This window comes from Bos indicus, chromosome 2, assembly GCF_029378745.1.
Source record: "Bos indicus isolate NIAB-ARS_2022 breed Sahiwal x Tharparkar chromosome 2, NIAB-ARS_B.indTharparkar_mat_pri_1.0, whole genome shotgun sequence".
Taxonomy (NCBI): domain Eukaryota; kingdom Metazoa; phylum Chordata; class Mammalia; order Artiodactyla; family Bovidae; genus Bos; species Bos indicus.
This window is the reverse complement of record NC_091761.1, coordinates 67,517,451-67,540,993: the sequence shown is the minus strand read 5'-3', so window position 1 is coordinate 67,540,993 and position 23,543 is coordinate 67,517,451. Positions and strand designations below refer to the sequence as shown.

General features: G+C 37.6%; 1 protein-coding gene across 2 annotated transcripts in view; it reads right to left on the bottom strand.

The window, feature by feature from the left end:
• Positions 1-23,543, bottom strand: part of DPP10 (dipeptidyl peptidase like 10) — an 800,949-nt gene that overhangs the window by 174,638 nt on the left and 602,768 nt on the right. The gene's annotated exons all lie outside the window — the stretch shown is intronic.

The following is a 23,543-nucleotide window of genomic DNA, read 5'->3' as shown; positions in this document are numbered from 1 at the left end:
AAATTATATTTTTCTAAGCTATATGGATCCAGTGAAGAAACTTTTTTCCACTTAACTATATTGTTATATTATTATTTACATGATTCATAGAGCTTATATTGATACTTTCACTTTTCAGCATGTAATTATAAAAACTTCTCTTATCCTATAGTCGATGTACATTGCACAAATATAATACTGTCAATTAAAACTCCTCGGAAGTCAAATTATTATTTCTTCTCACTACAATAATAACTTCAATTAAACATGATTGGCCACATATTTGGTAAATAAATACTAGTGTTCATTCTGTGCATTGAAATTACAATCCTCCCACAATTTGTTATATTACTGTGTTTCATAATGAAGTGTTTCCTCCATTTCTTTTGGAATAACTATTAAACCTGAGATCACCTTTACTATAGAGTCATAGAAGTGAAAAATATTTTTTCTGGTGTCTATTTTGGCATTCATATTGTGTTCTATAAAATTCCATATTTGACTACAAATTTTAAATATTGAATTTACTACTATAGCTGATAAAGAGGTGAGAACTGTGACCACTTCTACATATTGTTTTTCCATCTCAGAAAGTTATGTTGCCAAAGTAAACTGCCAAGTCATTAAGTGGTCTTCAAACCAGACAAATGTTTCAATGATGTTATGGGTAGAAACAAACTATTCATTCCATCTGTTAATTTACCTAATGCACTCTCCTATGAATTCTAGGTTCATATCCCTCTTGACAAAGAGTTCCTGTTCACTACTGTTTTAGTCAAAGCAAGCCAAAATAATCACTGACACAAAACTGGATGAATATAATCATTGAATGTTGGTCTCTTTCTATCATATTTATATGACGTAGAGCTATAGAGGTTACGGGCTCTTCTCAGTGTATGAATCCTAAGAACTTAGATGTCTTTCCAATGATGGGATTTAGAGAGAAAAATATATAAATTCACTTTCTGCTTTGTAGTTCTTAGCTTGATACAGCATTTGTTTCTCTCAGCTGGTATGTTGAAATGGAAGATCATAATAAAGAATTTAACCCTCGCAGATGCAGAGAACTAACTAGCATTTGCCAGAGGAAGGAGGATCAGAGAATGAGGAAAACAGGTGAGAGGGATTAAAAGGTACAAACAACAAGTTATAAAATAAATAAGTCAAAAAAATATAAAAAAAAATAAATAAGTCACAAGTATAGTTAATAATATTGTATATGCATAAACTATAAAAATATTGAATCACTATGTTGTACACCTGAAAGTGAAAGTCACTCAGTTGTGTCTGACTCTTTACAACCGCATGGATTCTCCAGGTCAAAATACTGGAGTGGGTAGCCTTTTCCCTCTCCAGGAGATCTTCCCAACCCAGGGATTGAACCCAGGTCTCCCACACTGCAGGCGGATTCTTCATCAGCTGAGCCACAAGGAAAGCCCTGTACACCTGAAGCTAATATAATATTGCAAGTGAACTATACTTTAATTTTTAAAAAAAGTTAACCCTACCCAACCTGCAAACACATAGCAAACATATCATAGAGATTGAGCCTCAACTATCGGTTCCCTAAAAAGCCAATAGTTTGCAGTTTACAGGTAATTAGATCCTAACCCTTTTCTCCTGGCTTAGAACTCTTTCCACTAAATCCACTATCTGTGATGTGTATGTGTGTGTGTGTGTGTGTGTGTGTGTGTGCATGTACTCACAGAAGATCTCAAATACTTCTTGTTTTGTAATTTTCCCATAACTAAATTATATTATGTGTCCACCATAAAATATAAATAGTACAAGGTAGGAGATGAACAGGTTAGAGACAGACATTTCTTTATGTTTGTTTGCATAGTGTTGCAGAGATTTTAAAAGGGGGAATTTTCAAAAAGAAATGAACTTGGTTTTATTGAACATCTATATTAAGGCACATTGGAATAAATTCAGTCTGTGCTAATCTGCATCTCTCTCCTTGAATGGCATTTCTATTCCTTTTTTAAAATTTTATTTATTTTAATTGGAGGCTAATTACTTTACAATATTGGAATCAGCCATGGGTGTACATATGTTCCCCATCCTGAATCCCCCTCCTACCTCCGTCCCCATCCCATCCCTCAGGGTTGTCCCAGTGCACTGGCCCTGAGTGCCCTGTCTCATGCACTGAACTTGGACTGGTGAACTATTTCACATATGGTAATATACATGTTTCCATGCTACTCTCCCAAATCATCCCACCCTCGGCTTCTCCCACAGAGTTCAAAAGTATGTTCTTGACATGTGTGTCTCTTTTGCTGTCTCACATATAGGATCATCGTTACCATCTTTCTAAAAGCCATATATATGTGTTATTATACTGCATTGGTGTTTTTCTTTCTGACTTACTTCACTCTGTATAATAGGCTCCAGTTTCATCCACCTTATTAGAACTGATTCAAATTCATTCTTTTTAATAGCTGAGTAATATTCCATTGTATATATACCACAGTTTTCTTATCCATTCATCTGCCAATGGACATGTAGGTTACTTCCATGGCCTAGCTATTGTAAACAGTGCTGCGATGAACACTGGGGTGCACGTGTCTCTTTCAGTTCTGGTTTCCTTGGAGTGTATGCCCAGCAGTGGGATTGCGGGGTCATATGGCAGTTGTATTTCCAGTTTTTTCTATTCTTTTTTAACATTCTTCACTTCCTTTTATCATATATATCTCTTCTACATTGGCTATGTAGGTCTTGTTTTATGATGAGAAGATGAAAGTGGAATCCCTAAGGTTAGAAACAGTCTTTTTACTGTAATTATTGGCTGCTGTAAAATAAGGGCCAAATTGAACATCTGATAAGATCCATGGGGACAAAGAAATTTCATGGTCAAAAATTACATATTCAGCTCATCTCTGTAAATGATGCTCCACTGTTTGTTACAGAGTATGAATAGTTATGGCAAAGGTAGTAGGTATGGGGCAAAACTGAGACATACTATGTAAAAATTTGATCAAATATATACTCCTGGAAGCTGGACCTGACATGATATTCAGTCTCCTGATACCAAAAGGTATTGGGAGGTACAGAAAATATCATAGGATCCCACAAACCAATCCGATTCCAATCATCTCTAGGAACTTATACAAGATTACTAAATGTTAATCATCATGAATGGTATAATTGATTATCATTATTGCTGTTATGATCTATAAGTCACCATGAACATTGAATTAGAAAATACTGAATGATTTCTCCTAGGAGAAATACAGGATTAGATTTCTATGAGCCTCTGGTTACATTTTGATCAAATAATCAATACATTTTTAATGTGTTTCTTTTTAACTTGAAAAAGCGGCATCTAACACTGAATATTGTTCATTCATTAGCATTGAGCTCATGGCCAGTGGTATTATAACTCATGTCTGAATGAAGCTTACCTAACTCATGTTCAGTTCAGTTCAGTCACTCAGTCATATTCGACTCTTTGCAACCCCATGGACTGCAGCATGCCAGGCCTCCCTGTCCACCACCAACTCCCCGAGTTTACCCAAACTCATCTCCATTGAGTAGGTGATGCCATCCAACCATTTCATCCTCTGTCGTCCCCTTCTCCTCCCACCTGCAATCTTTCCCAGCATCAGGGTATTTTCTAATGAGTCAGCTCTTCACATCAGGTGGTCAAATTATTGGAGTTTCAGCTTCAACATTAGTCCTTCCAATGAATATTCAGGAATAATTCCCATTATAATTTGGATCTCCTTGCAGTCCAAGGGACTCTCAAGAGTCTTCTCCAACATCTCAGTTCAAAAGTATTTTGAATTCTTTGGCGCTCATATTTCTTTATAGTCCAACTCTCATCCATATATGACCACTGGAAAAACCATAGCCTTGGCTAGATGGACCTTTGTTGGCAAAGTAATGTCTATGCTGTTTAATATGCTGTCTAGGTTGGTCACAGCTTTTCTTCCAAGGAGCAAGCATCTTTTAATTTCATGGCTGCAGTCACCATCTGCAGTGATTTTGGAGCCCAAAAAATAATGTCTGCCACTATTTCCACTGTTTCCCCATCTATTTGCCATGAAGTGATGGGACTGGATGCCATGATCTTCGTTTTCTGAATGTTGAGCTTTAAGCCAACGTTTTCACTCTCCTCTTTCACTTTCATCAAGAGGCTCTTTAGTTCTTCTTCACTGTCTCCTATAAGGGTGGTATCATCTGCATATCTGAGGTTATTGATATTTTTCCCTGCAATCTTGATTCTAGCTTGTGCTTCATCCAGCCCAGAATTTCTCATGGTGTTCTCTGCATATAAGTTAAATGAGCAGGGTGACAATATACAGCCTTGAGGTACTCCTATCCCTATTTGGAACCAGTCTGTTGTTCCATGTCCAGTTCTAACTGTTGCTTCTTCACCTACATACAAATTTCTCAAGAGGCAGGTCAAGTGGTCTGGCATTCCCATCTCTTTCAGAATTTTCCATAGTTTACTGTGATCCACACAGTCAAAGGCTTTGGCATAGTCAATAAAGCAGAAATACTATTTGATGTTTTTCTGGAACTCTTTTGCTTTTTTGATGATCCAGAGGATGTTGACAATTTGATTTCTGGTCCCTCTGCCTTTTCTAAAACCAGCTTGAACATCTGGAAGTTCATGGTTCATGTATTGCTGAAGCCTGGCTTGCAGAATTTTGAGCATTACTTTACTAGCCTGTGAAATGAGTGTAATTGTGCGGTAGTTTGAGTATTCTTTGGCATTGCCTTTCTTTGGGATTGGAATGAAAACTGACCTTTTCCAGTCCTGTGGCCACTGCTGAATTTTCCAGATATGCTGGCATATTGAGTGCAGCCCTTTCACAGTATCATCTTTCAGGATTTGAAATAGCTCAACTGCAATTCGATCACCTCCACCAGCTTTGTTCATAGTGATGCTTTCTAAGGCCCACTTGACTTCACATTCCAGGATGTCTGGCTCTACGTGAGTGATCACACCATTGTGATTATTTGGGGTCACGAAGATCTTTTTTGTTCAGTCCTAACTCATGTAATTTCTCTTTAAAACACATCATAGCCTACTGGTACCTGGTAACACTGGACTGCACTTCAGCTCTATGCTTGGGAGCCCTTTAAACAGTAAAATCATGGAAAAAAAAAAAAAAAACACATGAAAAAATAGCCCTAAAAAACCCTCAAAAGGACACTAATTTACAGTATGAAAGCTGGAAAACGAAGGCATTGCATCATCTTCTTTGATCTCACCTGGGAAAGTGCACACCAGGCATCACAAATGTTCTCCTGTTCAGCACTTGTCTTGAATAACTGAGAATGTGCAGCAAATATGGATCCTGAAGCTACAAATTGAATTTAGAAAATAGGCATATTTGCAATTCCAGAATCCTTAAATACAGAAGACCAACTATACACATAACATAGATATAGGATGAGATATTACTAGAAGAAATAAGGAAAAATAGCAGTCATATTTAAGGCTTGCCAGAACACAAAAGGGCTTCCCAGGTGGCTCAATAGGTGAAGAATCTGCCTGCAATGCAGGAGACATGGGTTTGATCCTGAGTTAGGAAGATGCCCTGGAGAAGGAAATGGCAACCCACTTCAACATTCTGGCCTGGAAAATACTATGGACAAAGAAGCCTGGAGGGCTATAGTTCATAGGGATGCAAAGAGTCATATATGACTGAAGCGACTGAGCACTTACTCATGCATGCAGAACACAATAAATGTATAAAAGTTATCCAGGGTAGAGTTCATGTTCTACATGAAGTAAATGAATACTAGCTACATCCATTCAGTTATCAAATGTCTAGTACACAATCTCTTTGACACAGTTTTGCACTCGGCAGCATTTTAAAAAATGATTATGGTGATAAAAACCATTTTTAAAAAGAATGAAATACAAAGGAGTATTAGTTGACAATTTTTATTTCCTCTGGAAACAGTGTCAGACTTTATTTTTTGGGCTCCAAAATCACTGCAGATGGTGACTGCAGCCATGAAATTAAAAGACGCTTACTACTTGGAAGGAAAGTTATAACCAACCTAGATAACATGTTCAAAAGCAGAGACATTACTTTGCCAACAAAGGTTCATCTAGTCAAGGCTATGGTTTTTCCTGTGGTCATGTGTGGATGTGAGAGTTGGACTGTGAAGAAGGCTGAGCGCCGAACAATTGATGCTTTTGAACTGTGGTGTTGGAGAAGACTCTTGAGAGTCCCTTGGACTGCAAGGAGATCCAACTAGTCCATTCTAAAGGAGATCAGCCCTGGGATTTCTTTGGAAGGAATGATGCTAAAGCTGAAACTCCAGTACTTTGGCCACTTCATGCGAAGAGTTGACTCATTGGAAAAGACTCTGATGCTGGGAGGGATCGGGGCAAGAAGAGAAGGGGACGACAGAGGATGAGATGGCTGGACGGCATCACTGACTCAATGGACATGAGTCTGGGTGAACTCCGGGAGTTGGTGATGGACAGGGAGGCCTGGCGTGCTGCGATTCATGGGGTCACAAAGAGTCGGACATGACTGAGCTACTGATCTGATCTGATATTTGTTGGTCAATTTATAAACATGTGTTGAATACTTATTATATGCAAGCACATAAATCAAGTACCTTGCCAAATGCAAAACCTATAATATGATCCCTGCCCACAACTCATTCATTTGCGGTGGCAAAGTTAGGAAACATATTAGCATAAGGGCATCTATTTGCAGGTCTTGGTTAAATTAGGACTTGCAAATTATAAACCATAAGGTTTCCAAAAAGCAGTTAGTAATCTGTTTCAAGATGCAATCATAAAGAAGATAACGGCTGAGTTAGGCATAGAAGGGACTAATATAATTATTGAATTGAAGACTTACTATATACTGGACACTGCCGAGCACTATACATATATTATTTATGTTAAATCAACCTCAGGAAGTAGAAAGTGTAATTCATAATTCATATGACAGGCTCTGGAAGCACTGAAAGTTTAAGTAAGAGACAGAGCCACAATTTGCACCTACATCTGTCCGATTACAACCCATATTATGACTTAATCTCTCTGTACACTCTCTCAGGGACCTGGGACAGGAAGCATGACTCCAGCTTTGCAAAAGATTTATTTCTGAAAGACCTTTTAAAGCACCACCCAAAGATTTATGGACAAGAGTAGGCATGAATTAATTGTGATTATCACAGTTAACAGGGATTTCATTGAAAGATGATCTAATATATCAGATTAAAAATGTAAATCCCCTTCTCCTTTAGCTGTTTTTCAGATTTTTTTCTTGGAATATCAGTTATTACTTAAGACATCTATGGAGATTCATGTTAAAGAGAGTTACATTTACAAGGAAAAAAGAAAGGGTGCTTTAGTAATTTATGCTTAAGTAGAGGCTTAAATCTCTAGGTACCAAACCTCTGCACCGCAGTTAAACTGCCGAACTGGAATAAATAGCATGCATTTTCATGGCCTTGAGAATATTTAAAATAGGACTATGGATTTGCCATTAAATCAGACAGTTAGGAAAACTAAAGTGTGAGGAAGTAAGTCTCTGAATAAATAATATTAATACTTGTGAAAAATGGCAGTGAGAGAAAAGACCATGTAGGCAACAAAGTGTTTGTTTCTCTTGGAAATAAATGGTATGATGCGAAGTTTGTTCTAGGATAATAACTTTAGCAATGAGTAAGGAGTGGCTCTGTTGTTGGAAATTTTATCTTTATTATTCAATGAAAAAACAGACCATCAGGTAGGAAACTCTAGTGGGGTAATTAGGGTTCACAAAATTACAAGATGCAGTTCTACAAAAATTGTTTTAAGACACTGTATTAAAAAAAAAAACAACTGTGAACATTGTGAACAGCAAGTACTAGTAGAAAAAGAAAATAAATATGGGAGGGTATTAAAGGTCTAAGTAATATTTGTCATATTTTAGTCTCCTTTCCTTAGTCCTTAGGATTGACATGAACACTCTGTGAAAGTGAAAGTTGCTCAGTTGTGTCCCACTCTTTGTGACCCCATGGACTGTAGCCTCCCAGGCTCCTCTGTTCATGGAATTCTCCAGGCCGTAATACTAGAGTGGATAGCCAGTCCTCTTCTCCCGGGGATGTTTGAAAGCCAGGGATTGAATCTAGGTCTCCCTTATCGCTGGCAGATTCTTTACCATCTCAACAACCAGGGAAGCCCATATACCACAGGAAACTCTACTCAATAATCTGTAATGACCTATATTGGAAAAAGACTCTAAAAAGGAGTGGATATATGTATATGCATAACTGATTCACTTTGCTGTATAGCAGAAACTAACAACACTGTAAATCAACTACATGCCAGTAAAAATTAATTTTAAAAAACTTATATGTATTGATAAGATCATTACTGACAGGTTTTACCACCTATGTCAGTGCTTCTTGGGATGAGCACACCCTAGATTTCCCTACTTTGAGATTTTCACTGATGTCATACCCTTGATCCTCAATCTGAAAGTGGATAAAAATGTTTTCTGGGATTCACAGGTGGCTCAGTGGTTAAACAATCCACTGGTGAATGCGGAAGATGCAAGTTCAATCCCTGTGTCGGCAGATTCCCTGGAAGAGGAAATGGCAACCCTCTCCAGTATCCTTGCCTGGAGAATTGTATGGACAGAGGAGCCTGGTGGGCTACATTCCATGGGGTCACAAAGAGTTGGACATACCTGAGCATGCACCTGCAAAAAAAAAAAACAAACTTTTTTTTCCCTATGTTTTATCCTATAAGAAAGACAAAGAATCCTGTACACAAGAAAAAAGAAAAAAAAAAAAAACCTCTTCCTCCTCCGAGGTAAACAAGTTAAAACCATGATTGGAACCAAAATCTTATACATTCCACACAGGCAAGCATGTTTTAAAGTGTTACCACATAAAAGAATCATGTAAGATTCTTTCATTGTATTACCTTTACGGTAAGTGGCAGACAGTAAAATATTCAAGAGGGTGAGACTAACATAAATGATGCTAGAGAAGATGAAGTTTAGATGCTGCTTAAATTCAGCATTAATTTTGGCAAAACCTATATAAAATAAAAATAAATTTGCTAATTAAAAAAAGACAATTTCTCACAACCCAATTTACTCTTTCTGTTAGCCTAAAGGCATCATGATGTCATTATCACGTAGAATATATAGCAATATTTACTCTTTCTTGTTTTATTTGAGTCTAGTAGGCTTCCCATTTGGAGAAGATAGGACATTGTTTTTTTTTTTTTTTTTTTAGTATTCATAGTGTGTTCACTAAGTTGAAATACAGTACAGTCACTGTACTATGAAAATGGACAACCTAATAAAAATACGTAGATAATTAATTTGATTAATAAGAGTAAATTAAATTTTCCTTGGTGGCTCAGATGGTAAAGAATCTGCCTGCAATGCAGGAGACCAAGGTTGGATCCCTGGGTTGGGATCTCCTGGAGAAGGGAATGGCAACCCACTTGCCTGAAGAATATTGCCCAGGCAATATTCTTGCCTGGAGAATACCAAGGACAAAGAAGCCTGGAGGGTTATAGTTCATAGGGTTGAAAAGAGTCGAATATGACTGAAGCAACTGAGCACTCATGCATGCAGAACACAATAAATGTGTAAAAGTTATACAGGGTAGAGTTCATATTCTACATGAAGCAAATGAAAACTAGCTACAAAACTATAGCTAATACTCCAGTATTCTTTCCTGGAGTATCCCATGGACAGAGTAGCCTGGCAGGCTATAGTCCATGGGGTTGCAAAGAATCACACATATGAGTGACTTTCATTTTCAAACATGATTTCATCTAAAACATTTGTTTTGTATAAGAAAATGGATGGCTAATGACTCAAGTCTTTAAAGCAGACAAAAAAAAAAATGACCTGGGTATCATTTTTCAATTTCATATAGGTTTGTTGTGCCCAGGATATAAACCTATGGCTTGCAAAGTAACAGCAACTAGTATGCGAAGAGTATATTTCATTATACAAGATTGCTGAGTGAGAGAAAGAAACCATTTTCTGATATATTTCCTGTTAAAAACATTAACTGTTCATCATAACAATAAGTCCTAGAATTACTCTTATAATTTTATTCATGAGAAGTTGTCTATAATACAAAATTTCATTTCAAAGAAGCTCCCTGGCATCAGTTTTAAATTATTCATATTTAACAGGTAATTTTCACCATAATATACTGCTGACTAAAGTACCAACCTCATTGACAGTGCCACCTTTTGTAATAAAATATTTTCATATACCAGACCTTTCTATATTAATTCATGTGAATAAACTACTTTCAATCCACCTGACATTATACTATTTCCTATGTCCTAATATTAAACACATCTGGTTTGATAACCTGAATAGCACTTAAGGGTCAATTGCTGACAAGTAGTGCAAGCAGGTTTTCAAATTGTATTGTAAAGTGCAAAACTTAAATATCATCGAAATACCCATACACTAGATTTCTCTCAAGCATGTCAGTGAAGAAATAAATCTATTGCAACGGGACTCAGGGAGGCCTGGTGTGCTGCAGTCCATGGGGCTGCAGAGAGTCAGACACAACTTGGCAACTGAATAACAACAACAACAACAATGCAAGAGACAAAAATCTCAAGCTGTTTCCACTTAGTACTGCTGCTTGAAAAACAAGGATTAAAATAATTGATTCAACAATACTTGGAGGTATTCGCAGGCCCTTGTTGATTGAACCAAGTATGCAGAATAGGAAGTTAGTAATTTAATTCCCCAGCAACTTGATGAAAAGGTCCTTTCTTTATTTCAATGGAATAAAGTCCTAGCTTGTGTTTACTTGAGCAAGTTATTTAAACTTTTTGCTTTATTCGTTAGGAAAATGGAGAAAGCAAAACATATCCAACCGTTTGCTTTTAAAGAATATATGAAAAATTATAAGGAAACTATTTAGTTATCACATGAGGCTAAATCAAAACTCCCATCAAAATCAGGAAAACTCAAAATTATTGCAATTGAAATTTTAAAATTTAAGAAACCTCTCACTATCAAATAGGAAAGGAAAACAACCATAAAAATTAATTGTATGTAATTCATACTAGTTACTTTTTATAACACCATAACCCCATAAATAATTGACTCATTTGTTTTGAATAATTGCTAAAATATAAGAGAAAAAATTAAAAACATAATTTTAAAGAATATATTTTAATTTATGCAAGTATTTACATGTTAATAGCTATTTAGATTATTAAATTTTTCACATAAGCAAAATATTGAAATTATTTTCATTGGATATTTACACATATTCTTAGGATACGTGACCCAAAGTAAAATTTGTAGGTCAGAAGATTTGCATATTTTACATTTTGCTTCATATTACCAAGTCATTTTCTAGAAAGATTAGAAATAATTTATAATGCTAAGTGCTTTACAAGTATAATAGCTTATCTTTAATACCACCATAAAATAATATTACCCATTGTGCTGATTTAGATTGTTTGAATGGCAAAAATGAAAACAAACATCATTATTAAACTTGCAGCTAGATTATGATTAAGCCTAACTAGCTTGTCATATTGCTTTGTATTTTTCCTAAAGATTTGTATTTATTCATTTGTGACTCACCTATCATTGTCTTTTCAAACAGATTGTTGGTCTTATCCTTGTTGATATCTAAAAGCTCTTTTTATATTACAAATTGAAAATATATTTTCATGCATGCAATAAATATTTTACCCAACTAAAGTTTGCCTTTTCTCTTTGTCTATGTGTATTTTCTAAGTGAAGTGAAGTGAAGTCGCTCAGTCGTGTCCGACTCTTTGCTACCCCATGGACTGTAGCCTACCAGGATCCTCTGTCTATGGGATTTTCCAGGTAAGAATACTGGAGTAGGTTGCCATTTCCTTCTCCACAGGATCTTCCCAACCCAGGGATTGAACCCAGGTCTCCCACATTGTGAGCAGACGCTTTACCATCTGAGCCACCAGGGAAGCCCTGGTTATTTTCTAAAGAGAAATGTTAAACCTCTGTGTGATTATTTCTAAGCTATTTACTTTTTCAGATCCTAGTGCTGTGCCAAGAGAAGCTTCATTACCTCAACACTATAAACAGTTATTTTTCTAGTACTTCTAAAATCCATGATATCGTCTATCCACCTAAAATTATTTTTGGTTTAAAGGGTGAAGTATAAATTCATTTTGGAGAAGGCAATGGCACCCCACTCCAGTACTCTTGCCTGGAAAATCCCATGGATGGAGGAGCCTGGTAGGCTACAGTCCATGGGGTCACGAATAGTCGGATACGACTGAGCGACTTCACTTTCACTTTTCACTTTCATGCATTGGAGAAGGAAATGGCAACCCACTCCAGTGTTCTTGCCTGGAGAATCCCAGGGATGGAGGAGCCTGGTAGGCTGCTGTCTATGGGGTCACACAGAGTTGGACATGACTGAAGCAACTTAGCAGTAGCATAAATTCAGTTGTTTCCTTCCCCCAATAACCAGGCTGTTCTCCAGTATAACTGATTTGTAATTTATCTTTTTACTTAATGAACATCCTAAATGCCTTCTATAACTGATCTTTTTTTCTGACTAGAATCACTACAATACAACTTTAAAATACATATTTAACAACAAAGGTCCGTCTAGTCAAGGCTATAGTTTTTCCAGTGGTTATGTATGGATGTGAGAGTTGGACTGTGAAGAAAGCTGAGCACCGAAGAATTGATGCTTTTGAACTGTGGTGTTGGAGAAGACTCTTGAGAGTCCCTTGGACTGCAAGGAGATCCAACCAGTCCATCCTAAAGGAGATCAGTCCTGGGTGTTCATTGGAAGGACTGATGCTGAAGCTGAAACTGCAATACTTTGGCCACCTCATGCGAAGAGTTGACTCATTGGAAAAGACCCTGATGCTGGGAGGGATTGGGGGTAGGAGGAGAAGGGGATGACAGAGGATGAGATGGCTGGATGGAATCACCGACTCGATGGACACGAGTTTGAGTGAACTCCAGGAGTTGGTGATGGCAGCCTGGCGTGCTGCAATTTATGGGGTCGCAAAGAGTTGGACACAACTGAGTGACTGAACTGAACTGAACATCTGAGAAAGTTAGTTCATTTCACTTTTTTGTGACATACATACACTCTAAATCTTGCCTAAGTACAGGTGTTAATCTGCTGATTAAATTCCAGTTACACTCCTGATTAAATTCCAGTTAAACCAAGAATAGGATTAATTGTTGTCAAATGAAAGGTTATTGTTTCTTACTTTCAAAAAACTTGAGTCCGTTTCTTAAAATATACTTTTATTGGTCATGAGCATAATTTACTTGTTCCTGTTTTAATTTAATATCTTCTATCATCATAAGCTTGCAGAGTAGTATAATATGAAGACTGTGGATTGGGTGTAAAAGTTTGTAGATTGTTTGGTTCAACATTTACTGTGAAAACTTGAACAAGTGACATAACTTTGTCTTTTCATAGTGATAAAAACATCTTCAAGAAGAATCAATGATTTTCTTAAGGATGGGATACAGGATAGAAAGCCCAGAAATAATCCCTCATGCCAATGATCAATTAGTCTATGACAAAGGAGGCAAGAATATACAATGGAGAAAAGACAGTCTCTTAATAAGTGGTGCTAGGAAAACTGAAGAGCTACATGCAAGAGAATGAAATTAGAACATTCTCTAACACCATGTACAAAAATAAAGTCAAAATGAAACAAAGACCTAAATGAAAGGTCATGCACTATAAACTCTTCGAGGAACACAAAAGTAGAACACTCTTTGACATAAATTACAGCACTATCTTTTTGGATCCTTCTCCTAGAGAAATGAGAATAAAAACCAAAATAAACAAATGGGACCTAATTAAACTAAAAAGCTTTTGCACAGCTAAAGAAATCATAAACAATACAAAAAGATAACCCTCATAATGGGAGAAAATATTTGTAAATATATTCTCTGCAAGGGTTTAATCTCCAAAACATCTAGACAATTTATGCAAATCACTGTCAAAGAAACAAACAACTCAATCAAAACAATGGGTGGAAGATCAACATAAATAGAAATTTCTACAAAGAAAACATACAGATGACCCCCCCGCCAAAAAAAAAAAAACCATGAAAAGATGCTTGACATCAGTAATTATCAGAAAAATGCAAATCAAAACTACAGTGAGGTATCACCTCACACCAGTCAGAATGGCCATCATCAAGAAGTCTACAAACAATAAATGCTGGAGAGGGTATGGAGAAAAAGGAACCCTCCCACACTGTTGAGGGGAATTTAAATTGATACAACTATTATGAAGAATGGTATGAAGGTTCCTTAAAAACCTAAAAACAGAACTAACATATGATCCTGCAATCCCACTCCTGGGCATCTGTGTCCATGCTAAACAGCTTCAGTCGTGTCTGTTTGTGACCCCGTGGACTGTGGCCCACCAGGCTTCTCTGTCCATGGGATTCTCCAGGCAAAAACAGTTGAGTGGGTTGCCATTTCCTTCTCCAGGGGATCTTCCCTACCCAGGAATCAAACCCACATCTCTTATGTCTCCTGCATTGGTGAGCAGATTCTTTACCACTAGCATCAATCAACTGGAAAGCCCCTCCTGGGCATATATCCATAGAAAACCATAATCAAAAAAGATACATGCAACCCAATGTTCACTGCAGCACTATCTGAAATAGCCAAGACATGGAAGCAACCTAAATGTTCATCAACAGAGGAATAGATAAAGAAAATGTGTATGTATCTACAATGGAATACTGCTGCTGCTGCTAAATTGCTTCAGTCATGTCCAACTCTGTGCGACCCCAGAGATGGCAGCCCACCAGGCTCCCCCGTTCCTGGGATTCTCCAGGCAAGAACACTGGAGTGGGTTGCCATTTCCTTCTCCAATGCATGAAAGTGAAAAGTGAAAGTGAAGTCGCTTAGTCGTGTCCAACTCTGTGTGATCCCATGGACTGCAGCCTACCAGGCTCCTCCATCCATGGGATTTTCCAGGCAAGAGTACTGGAGTGGAGTGCCATTGCCTTCTCTGACAATGGAATACTACTCAGCCATAAAAAAGAATGAAATGATTTCATTTGCAACAATATGAATGGATCTAGAGATTATCATACTAGATGAATGATAATCAGTATCATTCAATGATAATGAATGATAATCATGAATGATAATCATGAAGTCAGATAAAGACAAATATCATATGATATCACATATGTGGAATCTAATGTTTAAAAATGATACAACTGAACTTATTTACAAAATAGAAATAGGCTCACAGATTTTGAAAACAAACTTATGGTTACAAAAGGGAAAAAATAGCAGGCAGGGATAAATAAGGATCTTGGGATTAACATATACATACTACTGCATATAAAGTAGATAACCAACAAGGACCTACTGTATAACACAGGAAACTCTACTCAATGTTCTGTATAACCTATATGATTAAAGTATCTGAAAAATAATGTATATATGTATATGTATAGCTGAATCACGGCTGTACAGCTAAGACTAACACAATATTGTTAAGCAACTATATGCCAATAATTTTTTTTAAAAAGTTAAGGATAAGAAGTTACTGAAAGAGTTAATAGAGAACTCTTTTAAGGGTAAATGTTGTAGGCTGAAAATATTTGAGAATAGTCCTGGAATAAATATACAGGCAGACATCCATAAAAATGAATGTGCTTTTATATGCTGCTTATAAAATTGACTTGAATTCTAAGCTTTAAGGAAATACCTATTTTTCAAAAGAAAACAGAACTTGAAACAAAATTGTGACATTAATATCTAAAGGAAGTTGTCACCCCACGTAGCAAAGATAATGCTCCACTGATTTTCAATATAAAATCCCTCTGACCCCTCTATTTGTAACATTTCTAATGGCATGAAAATCAAATACATAAAGAGTTGACTTTCAATCTATATCTTCATGTATATCCCTCTGGAAAAGTGGCCTATGCAAATTTGATTATTACTAAAAGCAGGACTTTCTCAATTGAACCAACTGAGCCTTCAAAATGACAAATAGATCATTCAGAAACCATCAGGTAGAGCAGGTACCAGAGCCGAAGGATCAAAAATAGACCTTTTATCCCTCTTAGAAAGCTATATATTGTATGAACTATAATACTTGCAAGTACATATGATTTATACCCAAAATCTGAAAAGCTAAAGTACGTGGATCTGTTTCCTTTACTTCTGTGCCCAATTTGGTTGACCCCAGAGACCCAGTGCTGCACTTGGACTCATTAGTATCTTGACACAGTAAGGCTCCTACAGTAACTCTCCTACAAGCTCCATTCTAAGAGCATGTTCTTAAGTTCGATTAGTTTGTAAGACCAAAAAAGTTAGCCTGGTACCCAACCAACCCAATTGAGTATAGAGTCCTGAACTGTAATATGTTTATAATACTTTTCACACAAAATAATACATTAAAAAAGAAACACAATAATAAGGAAAACATTTTAAATCTTACAGTACAGGACCTTGAAAAGTGCAGTACAACAGCCAGCATACAGGGGCTGGCATTGAGTGAACAGGTAAGAAGAGTTAGTGACTGCAGGAGGAAGAGGATGTGGCAGATGGTAGGGCTGAAAGATCATCAGCAATAGGAGATGGAAGGCAAGCTGCAATTTCACTCACACCCAGTGTTTACAGCACAGGTTCTGGTTCCTTGATGGATTTAATTCTATCCACCCTCTTGAACAAATGATGCAGTGAAGTCCGGGAAGTAGCATGTTCACATCTTTGAAGGCTTGTACGTATGTAGGAGACTTACTATAATCCAAAGTTTCCTTCCCCTCCCCTCTTAAAAAAAAATGTCTTTTGATTTCAGGTATTTTTAAATTGGGGTATAGGTGGCTCAGTGGTAAAAATCCACATGCCAATGCAGGAGACTCAGGAGACATGGGTTCAGTCCCTGGATCTGGAAGATCCCCTTTAGGAGAAGGAAAGGCAACCTACTCCAGTGTTCTTGCTTGAAAAATTCCATGAACAGAGTAGCCTGGTGGACTATAGTCCATGGGGTTGCCGAGTTGGACACCGCTGAGCGACTGAGCACATACACTCACATAGTTGCTTTACAAAGGTTAGTTGGGCTCTGCTGTACAATGAAGTGAGTCAGCTATATGTACACATATACCCACTCCTTCTGGGATCTCGCTCCGACCCCCATCCACCAATCTAGGTCACAACAGAGCACTGAGTTCAACTCTTCTGAATCATAAAATCATTAGAAGAACTTTATAAAATTATGAATTCCAGGAAATCACCTAGGAGAGACCTTGAAATCTATAATTTACTGTGTGACTCCAGTCATTCTTTTTGTCAGGCAGGTTTGGGAAATGCTATCCTACTCTATGAGAACTTCCATTTTTCAGAGGCAAAGTGAGTGAACAGAAAAACTAGGGGCTGTAGAAATTTCATTATAAAACATGAGAAAAGGGCTTCAGAGTCAGTGTTCTTCCCTAATGTGAAGTCCATCATCCTGTTCAGTTTAGAGTACATTAAAGAAGTGATTCTTACAAGAAAATATACAAAGTTTTAAAATCATTTCCCAATACAGTATCATGGGCAGAATCTAGGAGTACACAGGTATCAAATATCTTTCCTGGTTCAAAGAAAACAGCAGCTAGGCTGAGGGTAATATACTTGGCAGCAGGTATTACACACTGAATTATAAAGGAAAATTACCCTTTTAGGTAACATTGAAGAAGATGATACATTTTCTTTAACTTAAGTATTATTCTTAATTGAGGCTTTGAACTTCTGAATTAGTTATAAGAACCCACATATGAGGAAATAACCACAGTTCTGAATGTGGAGGAAAATAGCATGCAGAATTCCAGAAACTATCAGAAGATATTGAACAAGTAGATGACAAAAAATTGGACAAAAGAAATATAATTTTCTCAATGACTTGGCTAAGGGACCTAATGTGCTATTAGAATTTATGCTCAGCAGCCTACTACATTTAAATTCCAGTGAACTACATTTTGGACAGAGTGAGTTTAAGGCCCCATATGGGGAAAATAAGAATGATAATATGACCTACCTCATAGGCTTACTGTATAGATTAACTGTGATAATGGTTGTGAAGTTCTTAGTATATCTTAAGTGTTCAATAAACATTATTATCGGAGAAGGCAATGGCACCCCACTCCAGTACTCTTGCCTGGAAAATCCCATGGATGGAGGAGCCTGGTGGGCCACAGTCCATGGGGGCGCTAAGAGTCAGACAAGACTCAGAGACTTCACTTTCACTTTTCAGTTTCCTGCATTGGAGAAGGCAATGGCAACCCACTCCAGTGTTCTTGCCTGGAGAATCCCAGGGACAGGGGAGCCTTGTGGGCTGCTGTCTATGGGGTCTCACAGAGTTGGACATGACTGAAGCGACTTAGCAGCAGCAGCAAATATTATTATTACTGTTGATGTTGCTGTTGCTGCTGCCACTGCTGTTACTATGAGGATATCATGTTTGAAGTATTAATTATTAGGATTTTATTATTAACTTAATCATTGCAAACTACATTTTTTAATTATAATTTTCAGATAAGTCAATTATCTAGATATTTTTAGACAAATTTGACTCTTAACAATTGCAATTAGTATTACGGTGGCTGAAAGCGATCAGGATGATGAAGTGGGAGGAAATGGTACTCACCTCCCACCACTAACACATGAAAAATATATCTACATGTGAAACAATTTTAACTGAATACTAACACACTGAAAATATTCTGAATCTTGACTGAGTGGTGGTTATGATTCATAATGAGGGGCATTTTAGATCTGGACAATCTACTATTTATAAGACATACATCAATTAAAAAAATAAGTGTAAAGCATCAGTGTCCATCAATGTCTCCCCATTGTTTACAGGAGAAAATCTAGATTTTTTTCAGAGGTGATCTCAACAGCAGTAAGTTCATTCGGTTCAGTTCAGTTCAGTTCAGTTGCTCAGTAGTGTCCAACTCTTTGCGACCCCATGAATCACAGCACATCAGGCCTCCCTGTCCATCACCAACTCCCGGAGTTCACTCAGACTCATGTCCATCGAGTCAGTGATGCCATCCAGCCATCTCATCCTCTGTCATACCCTTCTCCTCCTGCCCCCAATCCCTCCCAGCATCAGAGTCTTTTCCAATGAGTCAACTCTTTGCATGAGGTGGCCAAAGTACTAGAGTTTCAGCTTTAGCATCATTCCTTCCAAAGAAATCCCAGGGCTGATCTCCTTCAGAATGGACTGGTTGGATCTCCTGGCAGTCCAAGGGACTCTCAAGAGTCTTCTCCAACACCACAGTTCAAAAGCATCAATTCTTCAGCACTCAGCTTTTTTCACAGTCCAACTCTCACATCCATAAATGACCACTGGAAAAACCATAGCCTTGACTAGATGGAGCTTTGTTGGCAAAGTAACATCTCTGCTTTTGAACATGCTATCTAGGTTGGTCATAACTTTTCTTCTACGGAGTAAGCGTCTTTTAATTTCATGGCTGCAGTAACCATCTGCAGTGATTTTGGAGCCCAGAAAAATAAAGTCTGACACTGTTTCCACTGTTTCCCCATCTATTTCCCATGAAGTGATGGGACCAGATGCCATAATCTTAGTTTTCTGAATGTTGAGCTTTAAGCCAACTTTTTCACTCTCCTCTTTCACTTTCATCAAGAGGCTTTTTAGTTCCTCTTCACTTTCTGCCATAAGGGTGGTGTCATCTGCGTATCTGAGGTTATTGATTTTTCTCCCAGCAATCTTGATTCCAGCTTGTGCTTCTTCCAGCCCAGCGTTTCTCATGATGTACTCTGCATAGAAGTTAAATAAGCAGGGTGACAATACACAGCCTTGACATATTCCTTTTCCTGTTTGGAACCAGTCTGTTGTTCCATGTCCAGTTCTAACTGTTGCTTCCTGACCTGCATATAGGTTTTTCAAGAGGCAGATCAGGTGGTCTGGTATTCCCATCTCTTTCATAATTTTCCACAGTTTATTGTGATCCACACAGTCAAAGGCTTTGGCATAGTCATAAAGCAGAAATAGATGTTTTTCTGGACTCTATTGCTTTTTCGATGTTCATTGGTTGTCTTTTATTCAATACCCCCCAGACTATAATCTCCAAGAGGTCAGGACCATGACTGTACCTTTCATTGCTGTAATCCCAACTCCTAGCACAGCTCCTGGTAAAGAGCAGATGCTCAATCTATACATATTTTAAATAAATTAATGGATGAGTAGTGGCTCTATCTTGGTCCAGTAGCGACACTCTCAGGCACCCCCCAGAGGTTTCTGGCAGTTTCCCAGCACCGTCCAGTACTGGAGAGTAGCTTACTTCTGCCCCTCCTAGTTAAACCACAAAAGGCTCTCACCTGGACCCTTCTACAGCTTCCTAAATGCTCTCTCTGCCCACTTCTCTCCCCTCCCCTTCTCTACCCAGAAGCCTTGGTAGTGTTAATAGGTAATTAGATCAGATCAGTTCAGTTCAGTTCCTCAGTCATGTCTGACTCTTTGCGACCCCAGGGACTGCAACACTCCAGGCCTCCCTGTCCATCACCAACTCCTGGAGTTTACTCAAACTCATGTCCATTGAGTCAGTGATAGCATCCAACCATCTTATCCTCTGTCGTCCCCTTCTCCTCCCACCTGCAATCTTTCCCAGCATCAGGGTCTTTTCCAATGAGTCAGTTCTTTGCATCAGGTGGCCGTATTAGAGTTTCAGCTTCAAAATCAGTCCTTCCAATGAAAACCCAGGACTGATTTCCTTTAGGATGGACTGGTTGGATCTCCTTGCAGTCTAAAGGACTCTTAAGAGTCTTCTCCAACACCACAGTTCAGAAGCATCAATTCTTTGGTGCTCAGCTTTCTTTATAGTCCAGCTTTCACATCCATATATAACTACTGGAAAAACCATAGTTTTGACTGGATGGACCTTTGTTGGCAAAGTAATGTCTCTGCTTTTTAATATGCTGTCTAGGTTGGTCATAGCTTTTCTTCCAAGAAGCAAGCATCTTTTAATTTCATGGCTGCAGTCACCATCTGCAGTGATTTTGGAGCCCCCAAAAATAAAGTCTGTCACTATTTCCATTGTTTCCCCATCTATTTGCCATGAAGTGATGGGACCAGATGCCATAATCTTAGTTTTCTGAATGTTGAGCTTTATGCCAACTTTTTCACTCTCCTCTTTCACTTCCATCAGGAACCTCTTTAGTTCATTGTTTTCTGCCATAAGGGTGGTGTCATCTGCATATCTGAGGTTATTGATATTTCTTCCGGCAATCTTGATTCCAGCTTGTGCTTGATCCAGTCCAGCGTTTCTCATGATGTACTCTGCATATAAGTTAAATAAGCAGGGTCACAATATACAGGCTTGACGTACTCCTTTCCCTATTTGGAACCAGACTGTTGTTCCATGTCCAGTTCTAAATGTTGCTTTCTGACCTGCATACAGATTTCTCAAGACCAATTGTCAGATCACTCTCTTTTTAAAGCCCTCCCAGGGTGACCCTTTACACATAGAAAAAAAGTCCCAGGGTTCACAAGGCCCTTCTAGACTGGCCTTTGCCTTCCTCTGACTGCTGCCCTGTGACTCCCCTTTCCCCCTGGGCATACTCTGACCATGCTGGAATTCTCTCTGTGCCTCAGTCAGGTTAAACTTGCTTCATTGCCATTTAAATTTAAATTAACGTGATGGAAAGTTATATGTTTAGTTTCTCAGTTGCAGTGGTCACATTTCAAGCATTCTATAGTCACAAGTGGCTTGTGGTCAGTGCAGACTGAACATGTCCATCATTTCTGAAGGCTCTATTGACCATGCTGGTTCAAGCAGTTAGAAATTAATTTTCCTTTTTAACTTACAGTTCCCTGGAATCTTGCTTTAAATACTCCAGTGACACACTAAATGTCTCAATATCATATTGATTGTGTTCTTCCATTTAGCAGTTGCTGTGAAGTAATTAGTAGTGTCTTGTGGAATGAAGGTCAGCAAAGTGCAGCAGTCACAGTGTTTCAGCCTTTAACCCTTTTGACAAAGATATACTTCCCAAAACTTGCTAGCTAAAGGAGAATAATTACTGAATTTCATCAAATCTGAGATATCATCAATTGAAAGATATAGCACTATTTTGTGTTCCAGTAAGTGATTCAGTTATGATGTCCCATTTGTTTTAGAGTCATCTTAATTCAAGGGATGATACAATGTGAAAAAATGCACGTCTTAGCTTTATCGAAATACGGTAAAATAAAGAGCCAATTCTTCTTCATTTACAGAATCATATGCAGACCACCTGACCTGCCTCTTGAGAAATCTGTATGCAGGTCAGGAAGCAACAGTGAGAACTGGACATGAAACAACAGACTTATTGGACAGACTTTGTTTTTTGGGCTTCAAAATCACTGCAGATGGTGACTACAGCCATGAAATTAAAAGATGCTTGCTCCTTGAAGAAAAACTATGACCAACCTAGACACCATGTTAAAAAGCAGAGACATTACTTTCCTGAAAAGGATGAGATGGTTGGATGGCATCACCAACGCGATGGACATTAGTCAGCTCCAGGAGTTGATGATGGATAGGGAAGCCTGATATGTTGTAGTCCATGGGGTCACAAAGATTAGGACACAACTGAGTGATTGAACTGAAGTGATACTTGATAATGTCTTAATGAATTGAGAGTTTTCTTAAAATACCCTCTTTCTTTATACATCTTGTGTATCTCGCCTTATGTCTAATGACAAATAGCTCACTATCCATTTAAGTACTAAAAATTCAATCTTTTTACTGTTCAGGTCTGTAAGTTTTAACAACTTTGTTTAGTCATGGAACCACCACTACCATCAAGGTAGAGAATAGAGCCATTACACCAAAAAATTACCCCACTTCACTCTGTATTCAATCTTTCTCTTTAATTCTAGCACATTACAACTATGGATTTGTTTTCTGTCTCCATAGTTTACAAGTTTTAGAATGTCATATAAATGGATTAATACAGTATGTAGCCCTTTAAACCTATTTTCTTTTCATTTGCATTAGGCATTTGAGGTTCATGCATGTTGTGTCTGTCAGGAGTTTTTTCCTTTTTATAGCTGAATAGTATTTGACTATATTGATATACCAAAATTTATTAATTCTGTAATTGAGGAACATTTGGTTGGATTCAAGTTGTTGATAATTATCTGAAGAATAGTATAAACGTCAAGATTCAGGTTTTTGTGTGAACATAGATTTACATTTTATGTATTTGCCATGAAGTGATAGGACCAGATGCCATGATCTTAGTTTTCTGAATGTTGAGTTTTAAGCCAGGTTTTTACTCGCCTCTTTCACTTTCATTGGTACTATTATTATATTCCCATTCTAGTAAAGTGTGTAGTGGTATTGAATTTTCCTAATGACTTATCATCTTGAATTTTTTTTCATGTCCATATTAATTGTTATCTGTATATTTTCCTTGAACATATATCTTGAAATATTGTCTTATTATTGGTAGTGGGTAAGGAGATTGTTATGTTATTGCTATTGTTAACGTTTAATGATGAATTCTTTATTTCTTTTGTATACAGGTCCTTTATCTATAGTGATTTGTAAAAACATAGAGTCTATAGCAAATGAATTATCAAGTAATTGC